Source organism: Rhinolophus hipposideros, assembly GCF_964194185.1.
Source record: "Rhinolophus hipposideros genome assembly, chromosome: 9".
Classification (NCBI taxonomy): Eukaryota; Metazoa; Chordata; class Mammalia; order Chiroptera; family Rhinolophidae; genus Rhinolophus; species Rhinolophus hipposideros.
In genome coordinates, this window is record NC_138055.1 from 54,018,301 (window position 1) to 54,025,830 (window position 7,530).

The 7,530-nt window shown below is 47.9% G+C and overlaps 1 pseudogene across 1 annotated transcript; it reads right to left on the reverse strand.

Moving 5' to 3' along the window:
• Positions 1 to 1,013: 1,013 nt before the first annotated feature.
• On the reverse strand, positions 1,014 to 2,851 carry LOC308501890 (GPN-loop GTPase 1-like; annotated as a pseudogene). Its single transcript has 2 exons — positions 2,723 to 2,851; positions 1,014 to 1,880 (listed from the first exon to the last, which is right to left on the reverse strand). The product of its transcript is annotated as a GPN-loop GTPase 1-like (transcript).
• Positions 2,852 to 7,530: the final 4,679 nt, after the last annotated feature.

The window sequence follows — 7,530 nt, forward strand, 5'->3', positions numbered from 1 at the left end:
GTCTTCAGAATCCCGTTTCTAACGATTTCCTAGGTAATGCTTATGCTTCTGGTCCAGAGAACCACTGAATTAGAGTACACATTAGGCAGGGGTAAAATTCCTTAAGAGAAATGTACTACATTTTAAGATACCGTGAAGAACATGAAGGCAGGATAAACCCTTACCATAACTGTTATATGTGGAATGTACACCTGACCCAAATCCATGGCCTTTGAGTAAATCACCAAGGATACTTTGCATTAAGTTCAACGTACAATACTAACAGGGCCTGGCTCTGTACCTGGTTACTAGGTATGTGTACAGGGGAAACTAATAAACATCACCTTACTGAGACAGGTTTGGACATGTGGCTTTAAACCTCTCTTGAAAAGAAGTGAATCTATTTACCACTATATATAATTTTCTTATTTGAAATTATGGCAGGCAGGCTTACAACAAAGTTAAAATTTAAAACTCTTTATCCAAATCACCATTACAAACAGGATTCTTATTCACTAATGATATCTTGCCCACTTTTTTCAACAAACCTGGTGTCCTATGATGAGCTACCCAGTGTGAGGCACATTTTATACCAACACTGATTGGTTGCTAAGGTCACTCTGGACAAGCTCGTGTTCCCCTGTTCCTTTCTGCTAAAAGAAGGATAATTTCTCCTAATAGAAGGGTAACTCGTGGGTCAAGGGCAAGATGCTACAGAAATAGAGGCTATAGGTCCAGCCTAATAATAAAGATCTGAAGTGAACAATAAGTTCTCTCTCTATTCCATCTGTCAGCAACAAAAAGTACTTGAGTTCAAATGATAAAGCTTGAAGTTTTACACCTGAAGGAATATCATCAGCATCTAAGAACAGGTAGAATATCCTTCCTTGCAAAAGTCCCAGGGAAAGGCCAAGAGGAATTGGCATTTACTTGCCAGGTCTAAACATCTTCTGTCCCTGGCTTCAGCTAAGCCAGATTTCCCTAGTAAGAGAACTTCTATTCTGAACACAATTGTCCTTTATAGTAAGCGCCAATCAGAGGTAAGGATAGCTCCTCCACAGAATTCCAAACTTTTGGACTTCTAGAAATGATTTGTTATTTCTCTTCTAGTACTGTATTATTGACTCCTGCAAAAAATTCTGGAACGGTGGCTCTTTGTGGCTTTCCTCTGTAACTCTCTGGTCAATATCATCAGTGTCACTGCCTGCTTCCTCATCCTCTTCGTCCAACGTTCCCCGAGTCAGGATCAAGTCGGAAGGGTCCTGCACAGGAGATAAGTTGTCTGTAGCAGTACCTGAGTCCAAAGCTACAGAGCCCGCATCTTTCGGAAGGCATTCCAGTTGTTCTTTCTGCTGCTGGCCCTGTGCAGTGTCCAGTGATTTCTTCAAACGTTCATATTTAGGATGATGCTTCCTTTCCTATTCTTCTGCAGCACTAATGACTTGCGCAAAGACTTTGTCTAAGCCTGTACCCAGAACAGCAGACACACCCACCATCCTTAATGAACTGTAAAACTCATCCAACACCAAGCTCATTGAACGAGTCCGATTACTGACATATGTAGTCTCTTGATTCAAAGCATCTTGGAAAGCCTCAAAATCTCACATCCAGTCCACTGCAAAGCTGTGATCAATGATGTCAGTTTTATTCATGACCACAATGAAAGGCAGCTTGATTTTGTACAAGATGCTCCAGGCATAGAGCATACTGGACATGAAGGTCACTGGGTTGGAACTTCTCAATGTGTGCATTACATAAATGACAATCGCTGGAAATGAAGATGCCAGGGCCTCAGTGATGATTGTCCCAGAGGCTGACCAGGTGAATACTTCAATCTGTCCAGGTATGTCAATCAAGACATATTTAGACATGTTCTGGGTCTTCTCAACAAATTTCATCACCTGATCAAATCTGGTAGCAAAGAGATTGAGTGAGGTCAGTATGCAATCATTGGGCTCAAGTCCGTTGTAATGGACTCAGCTCTCGCTCCCCGCACAAAAGTATAGGTGTCATGCAGGGACTCTAGTCCTGCTCCCCGCACAAGAACACAGGACATGGTGAGGCAAAAAAGGAACACCCATGGAGCCATAGATAGGGGAGTCATACCACTATATTCTCGCTGGCGGCTGGGTTGGAGACACAGGAAACAGGAGCCGCACAGTCCGCAATCTGCCATCAGCTTCTCTGCCAACCAACCAACCAAGCAACATAGCCACAGCAGTTATGTCAGTGGCTAATGGCTAACCGGTAACAGCTGATGGCCAACTAGTCACAGCTGATGTTCCTTTTTGGCTGAGCCAGCACCTTTCCACGTGAGGCTGAGAGCCTAGAAACTGCTCTCTGGGACTGTGTCCCCACAGCAGGATATGGTGAGGCCAAAAAGGAACACCAATGGAGCCATGGATATGGGGTTCATACCACTATATTCTCGCTGGCGGCTGGGTTGGAGATACAGGAAGCAGGAGCCACATGATATGCAATCCACTGTCCACTTCCCTGCCAACAAACCAACCCACTTGCCAATATAGCCATGGCAGTTATATTAGTGGCTAATGGCTAACCAGTAACAGCTGATGGCCAACCAGCCACAGCGGATGGCCATCTGATTACAGCTGATGGTCATCTAATAACCGAGCCAGCACCTTTCCACTTAAGGCTGAGAGCCTGGAAACTGCTCTTGGGACTCTGTTCCCACATCCGTATTGTTTCATGTCTTCTTTATACTTCACAGTGTCACGAATATCAATACTGGCAGGAAAGGGAACTTTTTTTGCACAATTGGGTAAAGGTTGCTTACATAAGATGGAGAGCCTTGGTGATGCAGGTGTCCCATGAGCCTTTGTAAAAAGGTGGTTTCCCCAGATCTGGCCATTGCCAACACCAATAGACACATTGAGGGCTGAGGACAACTCCCCCCACACCCAGCCACTCCCCAGCCCCAAGCCTGCAGCTCAGCTGCAGCTGTAGACTCTGCTATCTTTCTCCTGGTTCCGCCCACTGTCCCCTTTATAGCAGTTTCAAAATACTTCTCTCTGGGAAACTGTGTGGGTGGGCATGTCCCCTATGGTTCCAGGGCTTCCCCAGTGCCATGGGAATGGTGAGGGTTGAATGCCATAGGAAATCAATAAGAAGACAGCTTAGTCATCTTGCTGAGAACTGACTCTCATCTGCTACAGAGAATGGAGCCAAAGTGGATAGACTCAAGAGCTATTAGGAGGTCATGGGCAGGGGGTTGGGGGTGAAGGAGAAGGAAGCCTGACATTTTGATTTTTTAAATCATTTTAATGCCTGTGGTTGTGTGACCGTCAAAAAGTTAAACTTTTAGCTTTAAAAAAAATTGTCAATTAAGTCACTTAATGAGTGCAACTGCCTAACTTGTCCCAAACCCTAACCCAGGGAGAAAGAAGAGTCATGGTTGATCCCAGATTCCTGGGTTGGTGGATGGTGGTCTGTCCTTGAGATGGGAAACTTGGCAGAGGAGCAGGTTTGGGGGTGAGGCTGGGAATTGGGGAAATTTGTTCTACTTTTGGACATAGAGAGTTTGAAGCACTTCTCAGTCTCCAGAAAGCCATTCCTTGTACTGTGGAGCTCAGCCTTCTTGGCCATTTTCTCTGTAGCTCCAAACTTGCTCTTAAAGGAGAAGATGAAAGGTGGTTCAGAAATTCAGGTGTTGGAAAATACAGAGAAGCCAATCATATGTAAAATAGATTGTGTGTGTGTGTGTGTGTGTGTAAATGCCATTAGGAGCAGGGTTGGAATCGCAAAGACAATAGATGTTCATCTGCATTGTGTATAACATTTGTATTTGGTTGGCGCAAAAGTAATTGCGGTTTTTGCAATTATTTTTAACCTTTTAAACCTCAATTACTTTTGCACCAACCTAATACTTAGCTAACACACATAAAAATACATGAAGACCCCCCACCCCACCCCAAGTCTCAGCTCCTCTCCTAAGTGAGGAATCATCTTCCTCCTCTTTTCTGGTTGCACCCTCAAAGCTCTACTTCCTGCTGTGTAAGGTTGGGCTGTTCATACTTGAAAAGAAATAACAGGTTGGTCTCCCTTATGTCAGTTCAGGGCGACTTCCCTTTGTGCTGGGGCCAGAGTTGTGGGGGAGGGAGAGGCTGTTGAGAGGCCAGGACTGGGGCAGAGATTGGCTTAGTTTGATCTCAGGGGGTGTCCTTGTCTGTATGTATCTGAATCCCTCTTTCTGTCTCTTTCCACTCACAGATTGTGTGGCATTTTGGAGGGTGGAGTGCCTGGGCACCCAGCCCACTACTTCCCGCCCCAATCTGGCCCTGGGCACAAGCCACATGGTGCTGGCTATCAGCCTGGCCTCCTGCCCATCCATTATAGCCTCAGCTGCCAGGCTGGCACAGGTATCAAGAGGAACTTCTACGAGGTCTTGCCCTCCCCCAATTCTGTTCCTGGGCCGAAGTGGAGGACAGTCAGATGGAGAGAGCAAACTCAGCGTGGGGAACCAATGCTAATATACACTCCTTGATGGTGGAAGGGTGTCTGTGCTTTGGGGAGCAGTGCTGAGGTGCAAGGCTATTAGTCCACACAGGAAGACCTTCTTAGTGTGTGTGTGGGCTCAGGGCAGTGTAGGGACGACACAGCAGCAGTTGCTATAGTGTGAAGGAGGTCTGTACTAAGTCCTAGGAGATGTTTCCTCCTCTCCCTCCGTGTCTGTGCAAAGCATGTGGACTTGTGCATGTTTTCTACTTGTGGGTATTATCCCTAGGGCTCGACTACTGTGGGGAGGGGCCGAGGTGAGGTGAACCTGGAGTGCATACTGCATGTGACTCTTGTCCTGTGTGGGAATGACATCTATGAGACTGCTGTTAGGGCACGAGCATGGCTGAGGAGTGGCACATTTCAAGTCCCTCAGTATGGACCAACTGTATCCATTTTATAGGGCACATGAGTACCATATACTTGGACCCCAGTTGTGGAAGACATGCGCGCTCAATCCTGACAGCAGTGGCCTGGTCTGTGTGTCCACTGCATCTACGCCTGGGCAGTGAGGGATGGTCGTGGTGAGTGGTATGTCCATGGGATTGCTGGTCATGACTTATCTTTACATCCATGTGAATTGTATGCTCAAATATGTGAATCCCCTGGAGAGATGTTGGGTGATGAGGGGGCAGGAAGCCTGAAAAAGATGGAGAATTTATGACCTGCTTTTGTCGGGAGACAGTCGTAATGAAGAAAATTCAATTTTCTGCAGCTCGGAGAGTCAATATGTTAAATCTCGGAGAAGCTGTGGATTGACAGCAGAATGGCAAAGTCAATGGGACGTGTGTAGGGGGAAGCCGTCTATCTGTGTCTGCAGTGAGGCTGCCTCCTCTCTGTACCCTTGAACTGCAGCTGGGGGACAGGATAGAACCAGATACTTGAGTTCCTGGAACTGCCCCTCTTGCCCTTCCTATTCCACCTTAGTAGCCATCTTCTTTTGCCTTCTTCTTATAGGGAGAAAGGCTGCTCTTTCCCAGGCCCAAACCACCGCCTCAGGAAGTCCTTCATATAGTCTAACCAGCACTCTCTCTTGCTGCAGTTACTGATTTCAGAGTGGTTGTTTATAGCCCAAAGTGATTAGTAGGAAAATTCTCTTTTCTTTCTAACCTTTCATTCCCATTCTCCCCTCAGCTATTCCACGGCTGGTTTCCTGTTTTCCAGCAAATTTTAACTTTCCCCCAACCAGTCTTTACTTCCTTCCATCCTCCTGTTCTGTAAGGAAGAAGCGTGTGTGTGTGTGTGTGTGTGTGTGTGTGTGAGAGTGTGTGTGTGTGTATGTGTGGGAGGGAGAGCTGGGGATTCCTCTGTGAGCCACAGTGTCACCAGGAGCTGTGATTAGTCAAGCTGCTGGCTGTGTAATCGGTGTGTGCCCAAGTCCCAGGGGTCTAGTGTGTTAACAGTGGGTCCCTGTGGTGAGTAACGAGATCAAACCCATGGCTAGTTGCACATGCTAATTAATTTGTGCTCCTCTGGTGTTGAGGAATGAGAAGGAACTTGGGGAGATGGTGGTGGGGGTGTCTCAAAGCCTCAGATCTCAGCTCTTCAGAACCCAGGGGTCACCTAAGGTTCTGCCGGAATGGGGGCGTTCAGGCTGGTGTGCAGGGTTAGGGGTCAGAGATCTGGGAGCCCTGGCTGAAGAGAGGGTGTATGGGGGTGTACAGTGGCCTGGGCTCTTGGTGTTGGGTGTCCTGGATCAGGCTGGGCTGGGTGGAGGTGGATGGAGGGGAGGACCCTCCCCTCGGCTTAGGGAGGTCTGCAGGCTCAAGACCTATCTTACAGCATCCTTTAGATGGCCCAGAGAGGAAGGGAGTGGCACAGGGAGGAGGCATTTCAGACCCTTCCAGCCTCATTCCTGTCCACTCTACCCTCCCTCACTTCACTGGGTCAGCTTTTCACTTAGCTATTTCACACTTACTACACACTCACTATGTGCACAGAGCTCCAAAGTGCTCTTTGACTATTCTCACTTTAATAACCACTGCCTTCCCTCTGCCACCCAGGCAGATACCGAGACCCCTCAGCTCCTGGGTTGATTTTGGAACCCAGAAGTCTCTTCTGGGATCTGGATCCTAGATATTTGGGAGAAATACCATGGAAAACCTGAAGAGATTGGAGGAAGGGAGAAGGTTGGGAGAGAGCTCCACAATCTCCCAGGACAGTATATGATCACTTATAGCAACAAGAAAGACTAAGGTGAGAGGAGAGGAAGAAATTCCAACTAGCAGACTGCTCTCATTTTCTGAAGCAAAAATTCTATGCCAGATACAGAAAGGGATCAGGATGAAAAGAGACCCAAAGGAGAGGCTCTCCCCTTGAGTGTTGGGATTCAGCAAGTTGTGGCAGGGGCGCAGGGGAGACAAAATACAGAAAATGGGCAGAAAAGAAGGTGGGACTGTGGCGGAGAATCTTTCGCTTCCGTGTGGAGGTGTGAGTCCCATTCCTGCACACGGTAATTGCTAAATTACCCGCCATCTGCTCGGCTCTCAGACATAAATTATCTGCGAGGAGAAAAGACGCAGAGGCTGCGCACTTTCCTTTCTCTCCCACAAATCCGTGCTAGGAGCTAAAGGGGAGTCTTCCCACCAGCCAGTGTGGAGGTAGAGGTGGTGGGACAAACATGGGGAACAGTCACCATTTGCCTCTGTTCTCTCCTAAGGAGTGGCTTTGGGGTGACCAACAAACCGAGCCCTCCTGAGGTCTCAGTGCTGCCAAGCGTCCCTTGGGACCTGGGGCCGGGGCGAGGTGAGGGTTTGGCAAGTGAAGCTTCCCTCAGGTGTTACTGAATTGCCTCGCAAGTTTTCCCCTGGTCACCCTCTTCCTCGCAACCCTCCCTCCCACCCGCCATTTTGCTTGTGGAGAGACTCCAGCTCTCCAAAAGGAAGAGAGAGAGGAGGGCAGGCAGAGAGTATGAGGAGAGAGAAAGGGGTGAGCCTTCTTCCTCTTCTTCTTCTCTGAACCCTGCCCTTCCTCCTAGGTCCTGCAAAGTGGGAGAAGGGTGAAATCAGATGGAGGAGGAATGACTTGAAATGGGGC